This window comes from Microcaecilia unicolor, chromosome 7 (genome assembly GCF_901765095.1).
Source record: "Microcaecilia unicolor chromosome 7, aMicUni1.1, whole genome shotgun sequence".
In the NCBI taxonomy this organism is placed as follows: domain Eukaryota; kingdom Metazoa; phylum Chordata; class Amphibia; order Gymnophiona; family Siphonopidae; genus Microcaecilia; species Microcaecilia unicolor.
This window is the reverse complement of record NC_044037.1, coordinates 115,256,231-115,275,211: the sequence shown is the minus strand read 5'-3', so window position 1 is coordinate 115,275,211 and position 18,981 is coordinate 115,256,231. Positions and strand designations below refer to the sequence as shown.

Genomic DNA, 18,981 nt, shown 5'->3' with positions numbered 1-18,981 from the left:
AAGGTCCATCTAAGCCAGCATTCTGTTTCCAACAGTAGCCAATCCAGATCACAAGGAAAGCAAAGTTACTTACCTGTAGCAGATGTTCTCCAAGGATAGTACCACTACTACTACTTATCATTTCTATAGCACTACTAGACGTACGCAGCGATGGGCGATGTCATCAGATGGAGCCTGGCGCAGCAAGTGCTCCCCAACATTCTTTCTAGAAGCTTTTGGAAGCAGCTCACTGCTCATGCGTGCATCTTCCTGCCTGCCATTGTCACATTGAGATCCCATGACACTGTTGGGGGCTTGATGGGAGATTTTAGATTTCCTAATGAAGTGAACTAAAGGCAGAGATGTGCTTATCCTCTATAACCTTGGTCCTCGAGAACTGCAACCCAGTCAGATTTGCTGGATTTTCTTAATGAAGATGCTTGACATCTATTTGCATACAATGGAGGCAGTGCATGCAAATAGATCTTGTGTATACTCGCTGGGGAAAGCCTGAAAACCCAACTGGGTTGTGGCACTTGAGGACCAAGGTTGCCTACCCCTGCTCTACCCAATGACAAGCTCCAATTGAACTGAGGTAAACCCTTACTGAGTTGGTCTTGACCTGACTGACAGATGTAGAAGGTATTCAAGCAGTTCTGTGTAGGACAGAAAAAGGGATCTAGAGTCTTGCCCTCCCACCAGACAGCAACCTCTTCCTTTTGAAACCATATGGCCTTCAACTGGAATCTCTCCTGGAAGCAAGTAGAACCAGAGAGACACTCTTCAGTAAGTCCAAGGAGTCAACTTCTAACCTCTCAACATTCAAGCCATGAAGGCAAGAGAGACCCCTTATTCTGAGCGATGAGGGATGTATAGAACTCCAGCCTCCATGGATCTTCAGAGGCTAGCTCCAGAAGCAGAAGGAACCAGATCTGTGCAGCCAGTATGGTGTCATAAGAATCCTGGTTCCCAGGTCCTGCTTGAGTTTCAAGAAAGTTTTTATTATGAGAGGTGTTAGAGGATACACCTACAAATGACCTCTCCCCCAATTAAGAAGGAAAGCATCTGAGGCTAATCTGCCATAAGATCCCAGTCTGGAATAGAACTTAGGGGCTTTCTCAATGAGATGAGAACCATCCCATAGGAGATGGCCTATCTTCATATCCTGGCTGCTTCCTGCCAGAGGAGGTACGAACCTGTGCCTCCCTGCTTATTGATATGGTACAATGCAATCTAGTTGTCTGAATTAGAATAATAGGGTTTGCTAGCTAATCTCTGAATGCTTTCAGAGCATTCCAAATAACTCTTAGCTCTAGAAGATTTATTTGGTGTTGCCTGTCTGGAGCAGATTATTGGCTTTGGGTGTGGAGCCCACCCTATATGAGCTCCCCACCCAGGCTGGATACAGCTGCTGTAACTGTCTTGTGGTGTTGAGAAATTTGAAGTAGTAGTCTCCTGCCCAAATTGCTGTGAATTAGCCACCAAGACAGACATTCTTTCAGAGAAGCTCTGACAGTGATTACTTCCTGAAAGTTCCCTGTGGACTGAGTTAATTGGGAAGACAGGGTTCACTGAGCTTGCCTTAAGTTGAAACATGCCATGGTGGAGGCCACGTGGCCTAGAATCTCAATATCTGATGAACTGATGTCTCTGGCGAACCACCTGAACTACTGAGATGAGTGCCTCTATCCTCTGAGGTGGAAGGAAAGTACTTGCTTGAGTAGTGTCCAGCAGGGCTCCAATGAATTCCAGTTGCTTGGAAGGCCTGAGGTGGGGTAATTTATATCAAACCCTAGTAGGTGCAGCACCCAAATGGTTCTGCACATTGATTCTTTTGCATCTTTCTTTGATGTGCTCTTGACCAGCCAATCATTTAGGTAGGAAAACACATTTACAACCAGTCTGTGTAGAGATGATGCGACTACTGCATGACATTTTGAGAAAACCCTGTAAGTGTTTGAATGGCCGAATAGCAGTATGAGGTACTTGTAGTGGCGTTTCCCAATTCGTAATCTCATATACTTCCTGTGACTGCGATGTATCTGTATATGGGTACAGGCATCCTTTAATCCAGACAGGAAAGCCAATCTCCTTTCTGAATCATGTAGGGTAAGGAAACTATTCTGAACTTCTGCTTTCCCAGATATTAATTCAGGACCCTTAAGACTAGGCTGGAGCTGAATCTCCCCATCTTCTTAGTGACCAGAAAGTACTTGGAGTAAAGCCCCTTCCCTTTTACACATGGTGGGGTGGGTTCAACTGCAATGGCATGTAAAAGGGAAGAGAGTTCCTCTGAAAGCAATTCTTCGTGCAGAGAGCTTAATTTTGATGCTCTTGCTGAGCAATTTGGTAGTAAGCTTTCCAACTCTAGAATTTGGCACATGTGGACTATTTTGAGAACCCACTGGTCTCGGGTTACAAGGAGCCACATTTACTGGAAAAAAAATCAGCCTCCCTTCTACATCATTTGGAATGATTTCTGAAATTGCTGCTATGCTCTCCTGGAGCCAGTAAAAAGCTCACCCCTTGTTTTGACTGGGGAGCTGGTTGGGACTTTTGGGCCCTCTGCTGCTGCAGATGGGAACGAGGGGTAAATATCTACACCTTTGAGTAGTAGGTCCTCTGTTGCCCTCTACCAAAATATCTCCTGGACCTGGAAACTGAACTAGGAGCGGGCTGGGATAGTGACTCGATGGCTTCAGAATGCTAATGATGAGGTCCACTGCTTCTTCCACCTTGTCACTAAATTGTTGTCTCCCAAGCAAGGAACATCTGCCAGGTTCTCTTTAACCGCTGGTTCCAGGTCTGAAGTCCCCGGCAAGGAGTTTACATCGTGTGGGATAAACAATTCTTTACATAAACAAACCCAATCCCCATGGCTAAGGCCCTGAATGCTGTATTTAAAGCATCATAGGTTGACCAATGATGGCAAGTGCATAAGATATAATTCACCTTTATTGGGTGATACTTGGCCACTGAGGTATTTTTCTTCCCCTTTATGAACATTAGTTGATTATTAAGATTCTGTCATTGAAATTTTGGACCTACTGTATATATAGTTTATTTATTTATTTATTGCATTTGTATCCCACATTTTCCCACCTTTTTGCAGGCTCAATGTGGCTTACAATACATCATGAATTGTGGAAATTTGTAGGAAAGTATACATTTAGTATTGTAAAAGAATCTTGGGCAGCGTGATAATAATAAAACATGATCATATTATAACACATAATAGAGTAGGATAGTTCAGGGCTACATATTTGTAAATTTTAAGTAAGTTCGAGGTTCATCAAGTTTGATTGTTGGATTACACAATTTGAACGGTGGCCGTTAACTCCTGGCATACTGTTTAAAGCTTTTTGGCTGAACAAGCCTCAGATTTATAACAAGATTTTGCAATGTTTGGCCAGACAGAAACCTCTGGGCTACAGGCTTTGAGGTAAAACAGATTTAAACGGAGGCGGCAGAAACAAAAAGGGGGCTGCTGCAGAAGAAGGGGGCTGCTGCAGGAGAAGAGGGCGGGCAGGTGGGGGGGACTGGGTTTGGAACCGGAACTAGTAGCAGCTGAGAAGGGGGCTAAGGCTAGATAGATATGCAGGTTTATTAAAACAACCACCCATGGCTACATTTTGCCTACAGGCTGTGTCAGGGGTAAAAACTAATATACAATTACATTAAAATCATATAAATCATAAATATTAACTCCAAAATTAAAACTCCAAATTAAAAAACATAAAAAGTCTAAAACAAATAAATGTAATAATGTTTAATAAAAGCAGATAATACTATTAGAGCAGAGAACAAGTGACAGTGAAAAGATCACCAAAGTGGATCTACCACATGTTTAGAGCAGAGAACACGTTGTAGATCCACTTTGGTGGTCATGGGACAATCTAAGTAAGCAGATCTAGTCAATGTAAGAGTAGCCATACTTAGTCAGACCAATGGTCCATCTAGCTCAGTATCCTGTTTTCCAAACAGTGACCAAGCCAGGTCACAAGTACCTGGCAGAAACCCAAATCGTGGCAACACTCCATACTACAAATCCCAGGGCAAGCAGTTGCTTCCATAAGTACATAAGTATTGCCATACTGGGACAGACCAAAGGTTCATCAAGCCCAGCATCCTGTTTCCAACAGTGGCCAATCCAGGTCACAAATACCTGGCCAAATCCCCCCAAAGTACAAAACATTTTATACTGCTTATCATAGAAACAGTGGATTTTCCCCAAGTCCAATTTAATAATGGTCTATGGACTTTTCCTTTAGGAAGCTGCCCAAACCTTTTTTAAACTCTGCTAAGCTAACTGCCTTGTCTGTTTCAATAGGAGACTATGGACTTTTCCTACAGGAATTTGTCCAAACCTTTTTTTAACCCAGATACACTAACTGCTGTTACCACATACTCTGGCAAAGAGTTCCAGAGCTTAACTATTCGTTGAGTGAAAAAATATTTCCTCCTATTTGTTTTAAAAGTATTTCCATGTAACTTCCTCGAGTGTCCCCTAGTCGTTATACTTTTGGAACGAGTAAAAATTCGATTTCATTCTACTCTTTCTACACCAATCAGGATTTTGTAGACCTCAATCATATCTCCCCTCATCCATCTCTTTTCCAAGCTTATCTATGATGGATATCTTTCTACCACAATAGGAACAATTCTTGAATCCACTCACTTGTTTTTAAAGCAATGACTAAAAAATTACTGGAGATTAAATCAAACTCAGTTTTTGTCTTTTTAATTGATCTCATTCCACTAAGGTGGAAAACCAGTGTAAAAGTTTTGGAGGCTCACAAAACGCTAAAGAAAATCAGAAGAAAAAAAATCTAAAAAAATATAGAAAGTTGGCATAGTGGAAAATTTTAAATGAGTGAGAAGTGCATGTCTGATTCCAACGTAATAGATAAAAGACTGCTGAAGCCTGCAGGGGGAAGACTGCAAGAGAACTTCCACACATTCTCACAAAACTGATCTTCTTTCTGAGCTCAGAGAGCTCCAAATTGATATTGTCAGATGACATCACCCCTTTGTGTTGCTGATTCATCCTGCTTATGCAAATATCAAGAGTTCCTACTGGGTGTTTTTAAAATCCAGTGTAATCTGTCAGCATTAGAGGTTTGGGACATAAGATTAGCAACAATATATTCTAACACATATGGGATGTAATTTGCTGACATATTTATTTAGTAGAGAATTGGAGCTGTGCAGGAACATCCAAGCCTAAAGAAGATATGTAGCCTTCATGAATTCTCCTTTTCTTTAAAATAAGGGAGCTATAGATCCAGCATGTGCTAGTTGAGTACCTGTGATGCAGGCAGCCAGAAAAAGAGCTGGTGATTTTATGAGAAAATAGAATCACCAACTGGTGTTACTCCACATAGGGCATACAGGACACAGCACAACTGGGTAACCTGAGTGGCTTCTCCGTAACCTTGGTGCTATACCTGCACTACTAAGCCAGATGAAATACCCCAGCCAATCCATTGAACTGCCATGACTCAGCTGCAACGTGTCACACTGCTCATTCACAAACATACTGTAAGGAAGGAGAGAAGTGGATGATTAATTGACTGTCTGCTCCCAGTCTAGGCCAATATACCAGTAGAGACCGTGAATTGGCGTGAATTGGTATGATCTTCCTTCTGAAAGCAAGCTGGCTATATTTCCAGTCATACTGAAAGAAGGTGTAAGGAAAGGAGAATGCAATCACATAGCCTACATCTAGCTGCCTACCTGTTCCTAGGCCCGCCAGGCAACACTGAACTGCCCAAACATAAGTTTCCTTTAATTCCAGCATTCTTATTCCAGTGATAAAACTATGATGGCCAAACCAGCTTTGTACCTTTGGCTTCTAGGGGGAAAAGCAGCCACATTCCAGAAGGAGTTATTCTGTCTCTAAGACAGTGGAAAAAAGAGAAAAGAGAAAAAAGGAAGGAAGGGAGGGAGAGAGTGACAAACCCCTCCGAGAAAAACTTCACTGGCTCCCAATCAAAGAACGTATTGCTTTCAAAATCTGCTCCATGACCCATTAAATCATCTATGGCGAAGCCCCAGGATACATGAAAGACCTCATAGACCTCCCAACCAGAAACACAACAAGATCAGCTCGAACATATCTTAACCTCCACTACCCACACAACAAAGGACTCAAATACAAAATAACACATGCATCCAGCTTCTCCTATTTACTACTACTACTACTACATATTTAAGAGCACAACTATGGAACACACTAACAAAAACAGTAAAAACAACATACGACTACCTAAAGTTCCGAAAAAAACTAAAAACGAACCTGTTCCAAAAGGCATACCCCACCAACCCAATATAAGAACCAGAAAGCCTGCTACACAACAACACCTAGACTTTAATGGACTCACCCCTATTTCCCTCTTCACACTTAATGTTTCCCAATGCATTTACCGAATGTGAACCATACCCTACCACAATCACAACTTGTACTTGAGCACACTATGTATTTGTTCAGGCCGGAACTGGCGACCGCCGCTACGGCACTATGTAAGCCACATTGAGCCTGCAAATAGGTGGGAAAATGTGGGATACAAATGCAACAAATAAATAAATTAATTAATTAATTTTGCTGCCACAGTCTTTACCTTCTCAAATGACTTTTTGGCCTTTCCTTCCCAGTAAAACAAACAACTCCCTTGCAATTGTCTTCCAGCTTCTCAAGGCTCCCATTCTTTCCCATTTTCTTCAGGCGGACATCTTTTACACTGTTTGAACCACATCCTCTTGCCCTACAACTGATTGACAGTAATTGAATTATGACATTTCCTCTCACTACACTTTCCAAATGCCCATCTCACTCTGGGTAAATGCAACCCAGCTTGAACCAGTCTACCTCAATCACATCAACAAAACACTTACCTGGAAACCGATCATCTTCCTTCCTCAAATCTAACCTAGTCCTCCAGGGGCTGCCCTATAGCTCAAACAATGACCTCTTTAGTAGAATTTAGAGGATTAGTACACACCTAAACCCTGGGCACCAAGTCCTTTATTTACATCATACCAAATAACCACTTAGGCAAGACAATCTCCGTATCTTTCCATATTCTAGAATGCCACATTACTCTTGCTTCCCTTGAGTAGTCACTTGCAGACTCTTTGATATCCTTCGTCTTACTCATTACATACTGAAAGGTTACACATATGTCTCTTTCTCTCCACTGCTTCAATCTACCACAGTGTATCTTATGGGTGCAAGGTTTAACTTAAGATAGGTAAACTTCCATTTCTATTGCACCCTCAGCTTGGGATTCACTCATGTGTATGGCTGATTATATCCTGCTTGTCCATGGAGAAAGTGAAGTTGCTTAGCTGTAACGTAGGTTCTTCATGGACAGCAGGATAAATCAGCCATATACATGAGGTTAATGTCGTTGTTACGATTGTGGCCGTGACCTCTCCCAGACTTACCTTATTCTGGTGGTCAGCTTCTGTGCTGGCTTCTGTTTCTTCTTTCTGTGTTGCTAGAGCTGGCTCTGTGTCTGTGGGCTGGCTGCTCCCAGCATGAGTCTAATTGCTTTACTATACTGCAGCTGTGTGTGTTACCTGAGCTAGCTGCCTCTGTGTGATGGTTGCTTCCAGCGTGGCTCTAATTGCTCTGCTATACTGCAGCTGTGGGGGTTAAGCCTGAGTTAGCTCTAGCTCTGTTTCAGTATGCTGCCTGCCTGTGTCTGGTAGTGGTGACATCATCAGGCAGGGCCTTGATAAGGAAGTGGTGTTGTTTCCTTCAGGACCTTTACAACGTTTGCTTAGTCGTTTGCTTTAGGCCCAGGTTAGTGGTAGTGCAGTGTGCACTTTTGATCTGTGTTAGCTTCCCTGCTTTTCCCTTGTGGTTCCCCTGCTTTCCCTTTTGGTGCTTTGGAAGCACTTCTGTGATTGGTGCTTTAGAAGCACTTCTGTGATTGGTGCTTTAGAAGCACTTCTGGGTTTGGGGCTTTGGAAGCTCTGTTGTGTTTAGTGCTTTGGAAGCACTGCTGTCTTCTGTGTTTAGCTTCCCTGTTTTTTCCCCTTTTGGCTCCCCTGTCTTCCCTTTTGGTGCTAGGAGCTCTGCTGGTAGTTTGGTGCTTAGGAGCACCGTAGTTAGTTTAGGGTTGTAGAGCTGTTGTGCTTGGTGCTTAGGAGCACCTGTGCTAGTTTATGTGTTTAGGTTCCCTGCTCTTTCCCTGTGGCTCCCCTGCTTTTCCTAGTGGTGCTATTGGTAGCACTTCTGTTAGTATAGGGCTTAGGAAGTCCTTTTGTTGGTTTATTGTTAGGAACACTTTTGTTGGTTAGGGCTTGGGAGCACTTATGCCAGTTTAGGATTTAGGAGTACTGCTGTTTCCAGCTTGTTCTAGTCCTGGTCCCTGTGTCATCCGGTATCCGGTAAGTCCTGTACAACTGTACAACCCAGGGGCTCAACCCTTGGGAGGCAGTGGCTAAGTGCAGGTGAAGCTGTACGGACCAGTCCAGGGTGCTCCAGTCCGGTGTGTTCCAGTCCGGTGTCCTCCAGTCCGGGGGATTCCAGTCCAGTGCTCTCCAGTCCGGGGAATTCCAATCCATGTGTTCCGGCTCGCTGGGCGGTGCCTGCAGTCCCTGCCGGTGCCGGTGTGCTTGCCCAGCGTTGGTTGGTGGGTTTTGCTCCTCGTTTTGCTCCTCGTCAGCAGCCCAAGGGCTCACGTTTGCTCCTGAGCCCGGCCCGCGAGCTCTGAACCTGAAAACCTGACAGATTGCAAAGGCCATGAGCCCGGAAAGATCACCCGCCCAGATGGGGTCCAGCTCCATCGTTGTTCTTGATCCTTCCATGACGCTTCATAAGTATCGTGGTAAACTTTTGTCGCATCTTGTTTGAAGAAGACCCCTGAAGTGGCAGCTCAGAGAAAACGTGTCCGGCTGCTCGGGATCATGGAAAACCCCGTTTCGGACATTGACCCTTTTATCACGCTCTCTGAGTATCACAGCAACCTTGTCTTGAATCCAGCTTTGTGGGATACTCCTGAAGCTGTCGCTGAGAGATGTCTTGGGAATTCCACGCTCTGGGCCCAGCAGGGGTCCAGTCCAGTCCCAGCTGCGCATCCAGTCAAGTCTACAATTCCAGTTCAAGGGGCGCTTCCACTTAAGCCTCGGAGCCTAGTCCAAGGGACGCTCCTAACCGAGTCGCCGACTCCAGTTCAAGTGGCGCTTCCACTCAAGCCTCCGAGTCCCGTCCGAGGGATGCTCCTGACCGAGCCTCTGAGTCCAGTTCTAGTGGGGCTGTCAACTGAGCCTCCTAGTACCAGTTTGGATCCTAGTTCCAACCCCATTTTTGATCTGGATCCGCTTATGACGCTCCATGATTAACGTGCCACACTTTTGTCTGATCCAGCCTTGACGGATACTCCTGAAGCTGCTGCGGAGAGGAAGCGTGTTGCTTGGTTTGGGGCTGTCTCCGACGGTGCACGCTACAGCGGGCGTCACTGAACCGACTGTAGGAGTATGAACGTTCATACTCCTGCAGTCGGTTCGGTGGCGCTTGCTGTGGCGTGTGCTGTCGGAGATAGCTTTGGTGCATTTTGTATGTGGGTGGTGTTGTGGTCCAGCGCTCTGTTTGAGGCAGGCGGGTATTGTTTGACCCCTGGTGCAGACGCCTGTGTGCGTCAGGGCACGGCCCGTGTCGGGTCTCCTGTTTTTGTATGATAAAGCACGTTGGATTCACGTCTCCATTGGTGGTTCGTCTTCTGTGAGCCTCTACTTCTTCTTGTTGTGCCTTCTTGCCGTAGAGGACTTTCCTGTTCCTTTCCCATTAAATTATCCCCCAAATTTATTTGAGTTTGTATGTTGTAGTTTCTGAGGCTTGCTCTTCATCAGTTTATTCCCATTCTGATAAGTTCGTTCTTTCTTTCTTTCTTTTTTCTTATTTGAAAATTCAACATGTTGTTTAAATTATATAACTGTTCCTTATGTGATTTGAAATTGTTCCTATGGAATTTGTCCCTTTTAGCATTTGAGAAGGTTAAGGTTCTAAGACTAAAATTCAGCGTATGATATTCAGCCCATGGCAGTCTGATTATGGGTGTTCAAAGATCAGAGCATATCACCCCAATTTTGAAAAGGCTTCATTGTTTACCAGTAAAATATAGAGTGATTTATAAGGTGTTACTCCTGATTCATCGGAGAATTTACGCAACTGTTCCTGTATACTTTTTGAATGCATTGCCTTTATATCAACCAAGACGAACTTTATGCTCAGAATTGACCAAGAAAGTATGTATTCCTGCAAGTACAGCATACCATTATGCTGAGTCTTGGACCTGTGTTAAACTTATTACTTTGTAGCTTCATTGCATGCCCCCTAGTTCTAGTATTTTTGAAAAGAGTAAACAAGTGATTCATGTAAGGAAAGTAAATAAAAGCAAGAGAAAAAGGAAACCTATATGGTACTCCAAGCAAGTGGTTGAGAAAATAAAGGCTAAAGAGTTGGCGTTCTAGGAATACAGAAAAACTCAAGAAAAGGAACACATGGAGGAATCCCGGATGAAAATGAAAGAAGCCAAGAGAGAGATACGACTGGCAAAAGCGCAAGCGGAAGAACAAATGGCTAGAAATGTAAGGAGGGGTGACAAAAATTTCTTCAGGTATATTAGTGAAAGGAGAATGACTAAAAAGGGAATTGTGAGACTAAAAGATACTGCGAACCGCTATGTGGAAAATGATGAAGAAAAAGCAAATTTGCTAAATAGATACTTTTGTTCTGTTTTCACAGAGGAAAATCCTGGAGAAGGACCGCGACGGACTGGAAATAGTACAATTGAGAATGAAGTGGATAGAGCACCGTTCACGGAAGAAAGTGTGTATCAACAACTTGAAAAGCTAAAGGTGGACAAAGCCATGGGACCGGACGGGATCCACCCCAGGATATTGAGGGAGCTCAGAGAGGTTTTGGCGGGTCCTCTTAAAGATTTGTTTAATATATCCCTGCAGACGGGAAAGGTTCAGAGGGATTGGAGAACGGCGGAGGTGGTCCCTCTTCACAAAAGTGGTGATAGGGAAGAAGCTGGAAACTACAGGCCGGTAAGCCTCACATCGGTTATTGGAAAAGTAATGGAAGCGATGCTGAAGGAAAGGACAGTGAATTTCCTGGAAGCCAATAAGTTGCAAGATCCGAGACAACATGGTTTTACGAAAGGGAAATCGTGCCAAACGAACCTCATTGAGTTCTTTGATTGGGTGACAGGAGAATTGAATCAGGGACGAGCTATGGCCGTAATCTACTTAGATTTCAGCAAAGCTTTTGACACGGTTCCCACAGGAGGCTCTTAAATAAACTGGAGGGGCTGAAGATAGGACCTGAAGTGGTGAACTGGGTTAGGAACTGGTTGACGGACAGACGCCAGGTGGTGGTGGTGAATGGAATTCGCTCGGAAGAGGGAAAGGTGAGTAGTGGAGTGCCTCAGGGATCGGTGCTGAGGCTGATTCTGTTCAATATATTTGTGAGTGACATTGCCGAAGGGTTAGAAGGTAAAGTTTGCCTATTTGCGGATGATACTAAGATCTGTAACAGAGTGGACACCCGGGAGGGAGTGGAAAACATGAAAAAGGATCTGAGGAAGCTAGAAGAATGGTCTAAGGTTTGGCAATTAAAATTCAATGCGAAGAAATGCAAAGGGATGCACTTAGGGAACAGAAATCCACGGGAGACATATGTGTTAGGCGGGGAGAGTCTGATAGGTACGGGCGGAGAGAGGGATCTTGGGGTGATAGTATCTGAAGATTTGAAGCCGAAGAAACAGTGTGACAAGGCGGTGGCCGTAGCTAGAAGGTTGTTAGGCTGTATAGAGAGAGGTGTGACCAGCAGAAGAAAGGGGGTGTTGATGCCCTTGTATAAGTCGTTGGTGAGGCCCCACCTGGAGTATTGTGTTCAGTTTTGGAGGCCGTATCTTGTTAAGGATGTAAAAAGAATTGAAGCGGTGCAAAGAAAAGTTACAAGAATGGTATGGGATTTGCGTTACAAGACGTATGAGAGACTTGCTGAACTAAACATGTATACTCTGGAGGAAAGGAGAAACAGGGGTGATATGATACAGACGTTCAAATATTTGAAAGGTATTAATCCGCAAACGAACCTTTTCCGGAGATAGGAAGATGGTAGAATGAGAGGACATGAAATGAGATTGAAGGGGGGGCAGACTCAAGAAAAATGTCAGGAAGTATTTTTTCACGGAGAGAGTAGTGGATGCTTGGAATGCCCTCCCGCGGGAGGTGGTGGAAATGAAAACGGTAACGGAATTCAAACATGCGTGGGATAAGCATAAAGGAATCCTGTGCCGAAGGAATGGATCCTCAGGAGCTTAGTCAAGATCGGGAGGCGGGGCTGGTGGTTGGGAGGCGGGGATAGTGCTGGACAGACTTGTACGGTCTGTGCCAGAGCCAGTGGTTGGGAGGCAGGGCTGGTGGTTGGGAGGTGGGGATAGTGCTGGGCAGCCTTATACGGTCTGTGCCAGAGCCGGTGGTTGGGAGGAGGGGCTGGTGGTTGGGAGGCGGGGATAGTGCTGGGCAGACTTATACGGTCTGTGCCCTGAAGAGCACAGGTACAAATCAAAGTAGGGTATACACAAAAAGCAGCAAATATAAGTTATCTTGTTGGGCAGACTGGATGGACCGTGCAGGTCTTTTTCTGCCGTCATCTACTATGTTACTATGTTACTATGTTCGTAGATAACCCAGTTTCTGCTATTGATCCTTCTACCAAGCTCTTCTTTTATCGCTTCCAGCTTCTCTCGGATCCAGCCCTGCGGGATACTCCTGAAGCCCAAGCTGAAAGAAGGTGACTTCCTGATTCTTCCCGCCAAACTTCTGAGTCCAGTCTGAAGGGCTCTGCCCGCCAAGCTTCTGAGTCCACACTGAGTTCCAGCCCAGTGCCTGAGTCTGTTTTGAGTTCCTGCCCAGATGCTGAGTCCAAGCCGAGGCCCAATTCCAGCCACGTTCGGAGGCCTGTCCGAGCAGTGCTTCTAACCAACCCTCCAATCCCAGTTCAAGTATCGCCTCCAGTCAAGCCTCTGAGTCCAGTCCGAGGGGCACTTCTAATTGAGCCTCCGATTCCTGGTCAAGTGGCGCTTCTGGCCGAGCCTCCGGTCCCAGTTCAAGTGGCACGGCCAGTTAAGCCCCTGAGTCCAGTCCAAGGGACGCTTCTGACCGAGCCTCCGATGCCAGTTCGAGTGGCCCTGCTAGCCAAGCCGCTGCCAAGTTCCAGTGCCAGCCGAGATCCTGAGTCCACGCTGAGTGCTGAGTCTACACCGAGTGCGGAGGCCAGCCGAGATGCCGAATCCACTCCAAGTTTCAGTGCCAGCAGTGATGCTGAGTTCACTCTGAGTTCAGAGTTCAGCCGAGATGCTGAGTTCTCTCCGAGTTCCAGTTCCAGCCAGGCTGATGAGTCCAAGCCGAGTTCTAGTTCCAGTCAAGATGCTGAGTCCGAATCAAGTTGCAGTCCCAGGCAAGATGCTGAGTCTGGGTCAAGTTGCAGTCCCGGCCAAGATGCTGAGTCCGGGTCAAGTTACGGTTCCGGCCAAGATGCTGAGTCCGGGTCAAGTTGCAGTCCCGGCCAAGATGCTGAGTCTGGGTCGAGTTGTGGTCCCGGCCAAGATGCTGAGTCCGGGTCAAGTTGCAGTCCCAGGCAAGATGCTGAGTCCGGGTCAAGTTGCAGTTCCGGCCAAGATGCTGAGTCCGGGTCAAGTTGCAGTCCCGGTCAAGATGCTGAGTCCGGATCAAGTTGTAGTTCCGGTCAAGATGCTAAGTCCGGATCAAGTTGCAGCAGGTCCAGGAAAGATGCTGCTGAGTCTGAATCGAGTGGGGGTGCCGGCCAAGATGCTGAGTCTGGGTCCAGTTGCGGTCCCGGCCAAGATGCTGTCCGGGTCAAGGTGCAGTTCCGGTCAAGATGCTGAGTCCGGACCAAGTCCCACTCTCAGGCAAGAGGCTGAAGCTACTCCAAGTCCCCATTTCAGCCAAGATGTTGAATTCCTTCCGAGTTCCAGCTCCAGCCAAGAGGTGAGGTCCAGTCTGAAGTCCAGTTCGAATTCCTGTCCGGCTTCAGATTCCAGGATGGGTGTTGGCTCTAGTCCAATCCCGGCTGTTACATTGGTGTGCCAGGGAGGTCGAGGAGGTTGTGGATTCCTTCAGGAGAGGGTTCCTTTTAAATCTGACTCCACTTGTTGCATCCAAGACTCTGTTTCTGCCTAGCAGCGGTCCTAAAGAGCCTCGTGGTGACCAGAGCTACTCCTGTTTTCAAGTTCCAGATGTACTTGCTACTTCCTGTCCAGTAGTCCAGGTCTATGTTTTGAGACCCATTGGTAGATTTCATCACAGTTACCCATGGAGACCTGAATTGTCTTTGGAAACCTGGAGCTCCCGTGGGGACACGGGAGCCTTGAGGGAGAGGTGCTGTTACAATTGTGGCCGTGACCTCTCCCAGACTTACCTTATTCTGGTGATCAGCTTCTGTTTCTTCTTTCTGTGTTGCTAGAGCTGGCTTTGTGTCTGTGGGCTGGCTGCTCCCAGCATGAGTCTAATTGCTTTACTATATTGCAGCTGTGTGTGTTACCTGAGCTAGCTGCCTCTGTGTGATGGTTGCTTCCAGCGTGGCTCTAATTACTCTGCTATACTACAGCTGTGGGGGTTAAGCCTGAGTTAGCTCTAGCTCTGTTTCAGTATGCTGCCTGCCTATGTCTGGTAGTGGTGACATCATCACTTGATAAGGAAGTGGTGTTCTTCCCTTCAGGACCTTTGCAACGTTTGCTTAGTCGTTTGCTTTAGGTCCAGGTTAGTGGTAGTGCAGTGTGCACTTTTGATCTGTGTTAGCTTCCCTGCTTTTCCCTTGTGGTTCCCCTGCTTTCCCTTTTGGTGCTTTGGAAGCACTTCTGTGATTGGTCCTTTAGTAGCAGTTCTGTGTTTGGTGCTTTAGTAGCACTTCTGTGTTTGGGGCTTTGGAAGCTCTGTTGTGTTTAGTGCTTTGGAAGCACTGCTGTCTTCTCTGTTTAGCTTCCCTGTTTTTTCCCTTTTGGCTCCCATGTCTTCCCTTTTAGTGCTAGGAGCTCTGCTGGTAGTTTGGTGCTTAGGAGCACCGTAGTTTGGTTCATTAATCTCATCCCATGGCTTTTCCTACCACCTCTATGCTGATGACTCCCAAATCTACCTTTCTACCCCTGATATCTCACCTTGCATCCAAACCAAAGTTTCAGCGTGCTTGTCTGACATTGCTATCTGGATGTCTCAACGCCACCTGAAATTAAACATGACCAAAACCGAACTTCTCATTTTTCCCCCAAAACCCATCTCCCCACTCCCCCCGTTTTCTATTTCTGTTGATGGCTCCCTCATTCTCCCTGTCTCCTTGGCTCGAAACCTTGGGGTCATCTTTGACTCTTCTCTCTCCTTCTCTGCTCACATCCAGCAGACCGCCAAGACCTGTCATTTCTTTCTTTACAACATCCGTAAAATCCGCCCCTTTCTTTCCGAGCACTCTACCAAAACCCTCATCCACACCCTTGTCACCTCTCGTTTAGACTACTGCAATCTGCTTCTTGCTGGCTTCCCACTTAGTCACCTCTCCCCTCTCCAATCGGTTCAAAACTCTGCTGCCCGTCTCATCTTCCGCCAGGGTCGCTTTACTCATACTACCCCTCTCCTCAAGTCGCTTCACTGGCTCCCTATCCGTTTTCGCATCCTGTTCAAACTTCTTCTACTAACCTATAAATGTACTCACTCTGCTGCTCCCCAGTATCTCTCCACACTCGTCCTTCCCTACACCCCTTCCCGTGCACTCCGCTCCATGGATAAATCCTTCTTATCTGTTCCCTTCTCCACTACTGCCAACTCCAGACTTCGCGCCTTCTGTCTCGCTGCACCCTACGCCTGGAATAAACTTCCTGAGCCCCTACGTCTTGCCCCTTCCTTGGCCACCTTTAAATCTAGACTGAAAGCCCACCTCTTTAACATTGCTTTTGACTCGTAACCACTTGTAACCACCTGCCTCCACCTACCCTCCTCCTTCCTGTACACAATAATTGATTTGATTACTTTATTTTTTGTCTATTAGATTGTAAGCTCTTTGAGCAGGGACTGTCTTTCTTCTATGTTTGTACAGCGCTGCGTATGCCTTGTAGCGCTATAGAAATGCTAAATAGTAGTAGTAGTAATAGTAGTAGGGTTGTAGAGTTGTTGTGCTTGGTGCTTAGGAGCACTTGTGCTAGTTTATGTGTTTAGGTTCCCTGCTCTTTCCCTGTGGCTCCCCTGCTTTTCCTAGTGGTGCTATTGGTAGCACTTCTGTTAGTATAGGGCTTAGGAAGTCCTTTTGTTGGTTTATTGTTAGGAACACTTTTGTTGGTTTCTGTCTGGAGTTCTTCTGTTGGTTAGGGCTTGGGAGCACTTATGCCAGTTTAGGATTTAGGAGTACTGCTGTTTCCAGCTTGTTCTAGTCCTGGTCCCTGTGTCATCCGGTATCCAGTAAGTCCTGCTGGCCACTCGAACCCAGGGGCTCAACCCTTGGGGTGGCAGTGGCTAAGTGAAGCTGTACGGACCAGTCCAGTGTGCTCCAGTCCAGCGTGCTCTGGTCCGGTGTGTTCCAGTCCAGTGTTCCAGTCCTGTGTCCTCCAGTCCGGGGGATTCCAGTCCGGTGTTCCAGTCCGGTGTCCTCCAGTCTGGGGGATTCCAGTCCATGTGTTCCGGCTCGCTGGGCGGTGCCTGCAGTCCCTGCCGGTGCCGGTGTGCTTGCCCAGCGTTGGTTGGTGGGTTTTGCTTGCTGCTGTCGCTCCTCGTCAGCAGCCCAAGGGCTCACGTTTGCTCCTGAGCCCGGCCCGCGGGCTCTGAACCTGAAAACCTGACAGTCATCCTGATAGCTACAGTTTGGATCCTCTCTCCCAAAGCCAAGAAGAGCATAGAAAGCTGTCTGGGAATGTGTGGATGCTCCCTTGCAAGGAACTGATGCCCCTCCTCCTCATTACATACTATAGCTAACTGAACTGAACTTCAACCAAAAGGGGAGATGGGAGGGTTGTGTGGCTGATTTATCCTGCTCTCCCTGGGGAATCTGTGTTATAGATAAGCAACTTCACTTAAATCCCTAAATGGATTTCTGATCCAAATCTGCAATTGGCTTGGACCTAGATGGTACTATCTAGATACTTTCCTTTATTTCAAAATACAGAAACAGAACATGACAGTAAATAAAAATAATAGTTATCCAGTCTGCCCATCCATACCAGCTAATGAGCTCTACAATCTCTTCCTCCCCTCAGAGATCCTCTGTGCATGTCCCATGCTTTCTTGAATTCAGATACAGTCCCCTGTATCCTCCACTTCTTTCGGAAGAGTATGAGGGGCATAATCGAAAGGGACGCCCAAGATTTACTGAGGACATCCTCACAAAACGTCCCAATGGAGGGGTGGGGAAACCCGTATTATCGAAACAAGATGGACGTCCATCTTTCGTTTCGATAATACGGTTGGGAACGCCCAAATCTTGAAATTTAGGCCATCCTTAGAGATGGTCATCCCTAGACTTGGTCGTTTCTGATTTTCGGCGATAATGGAAACCAAGGACACCCATCTCAGAAACGACCAAATGCAAGCCCTTTGGTCATGGGAGGAGCCAGCATTCGTAGTGCACTGGTCCCCCTGACGTGCCAGGACACCAACCGGGCACCCTGGGTGGCACTGCAGTGGACTTCATAAATTGCTCCCAGGTACATAGCTCCCTTACCTTGTGTACTGAGCCCCCCAATCCCCCCCAAAACCCACTACCCACAACTGAACAACACTTACGGGTGAAGGGGGGCACCTAGATGTGGGTACAGTGGGTTTCTGGTGGGTTTTGGAGGGCTCACTTTTACCACCACAAATGTAACAGGTAGGGGGGTATGGGCCTGGGTCCGCCTGCCTGCAGTGCACTGAACCCACTAAAACTGCTCCAGTAACCTGCATACTGCTGTGATGGACCTGAGTATGACATTTGAGGCTGGCACAAAATATTTTGAAAGATTTTTTTTGAGGGTGGGAGGGGGTTAGTGACTACTGGGGGAGTAAGGGGAGGTGATCCCCGATTCTCTCCGGTGGTCATCTGGTCAGTTCGGGCACCGTTTTGTGGCTTGGTCGTAAGAAAAACAGGACCAGGTAAAGTCGTCTAAGTGCTCGTCAGGGACACCCTTTTTTTCCCCATTATTTATTTATTTATTATTGTATTTGTACCCCGCGCTTTCCCACTTAAAGCAGGTTCAATGCGGTTTACATAGTAATAGGGATTACAAAGTATTGATAGAAAAAATATAAGTAAGTATAGCAGAATAATAAAAGAGATAGGTAGGTAGAAATGGGCAAGGGCGAAGGGAGTAGGAGAGGTATGAGCAAGGGTATGTGAGCATTGGAGGAGGGGTAGAGGAGGCGGGAGGGGGATAGGACACGGGATAAGCAAATGGAAATTTAGTGGGAGATATAGTCTAGGTCATTGTTGTTGTTTCCTGGACATATGTTGGGTAGATGGGTACATAGGATTAGTCTGGGTCATTTGGGTAGGCTTGTTTGAACAGATGGGTTTTTAGTAATTTCTGGAAGGGTAGATAGTTACTGATTGATCGGATAGGTCTGGGGAGTGCATTCCAGAGTTGGCTGCCTAAGAAGGAGAAGTTGGATCCATAGTAGGTTTTGTACCTAAGTACTTTGCAATTAGGGTAATGTAGGTTGAGGTACGTTCGCGAAGTTACAGACATGTTTCTGGAGGGAAGGTCAATCAGATTGGGCATATAGTCCGGAGATTCACCATGGATAATCTTGTGGATTAATGTGTAAACCTTGAAGTCGATTAGTTCCGGTGAGGTTTTTACGAAGAGGTGATGCACATTCAAATCTTGATTTGCCAAAAATGAGTCTTGCTGCTGTATTTTGGGCAGTCTGAAGTTTTTTTTAGGATATTGGACTTGTAGCCTAAGAAAATACTATTACAGTAGTCAGCATGGGTAAGTACTGTGG

General features: G+C 46.3%; 1 protein-coding gene across 1 annotated transcript in view; it reads right to left on the bottom strand.

Annotated features, from left to right (window-relative positions):
- The window catches only part of STK36 (serine/threonine kinase 36), a 385,051-nt gene that overhangs the window by 240,071 nt on the left and 125,999 nt on the right, over window positions 1-18,981 (bottom strand). The window lies entirely within an intron of this gene.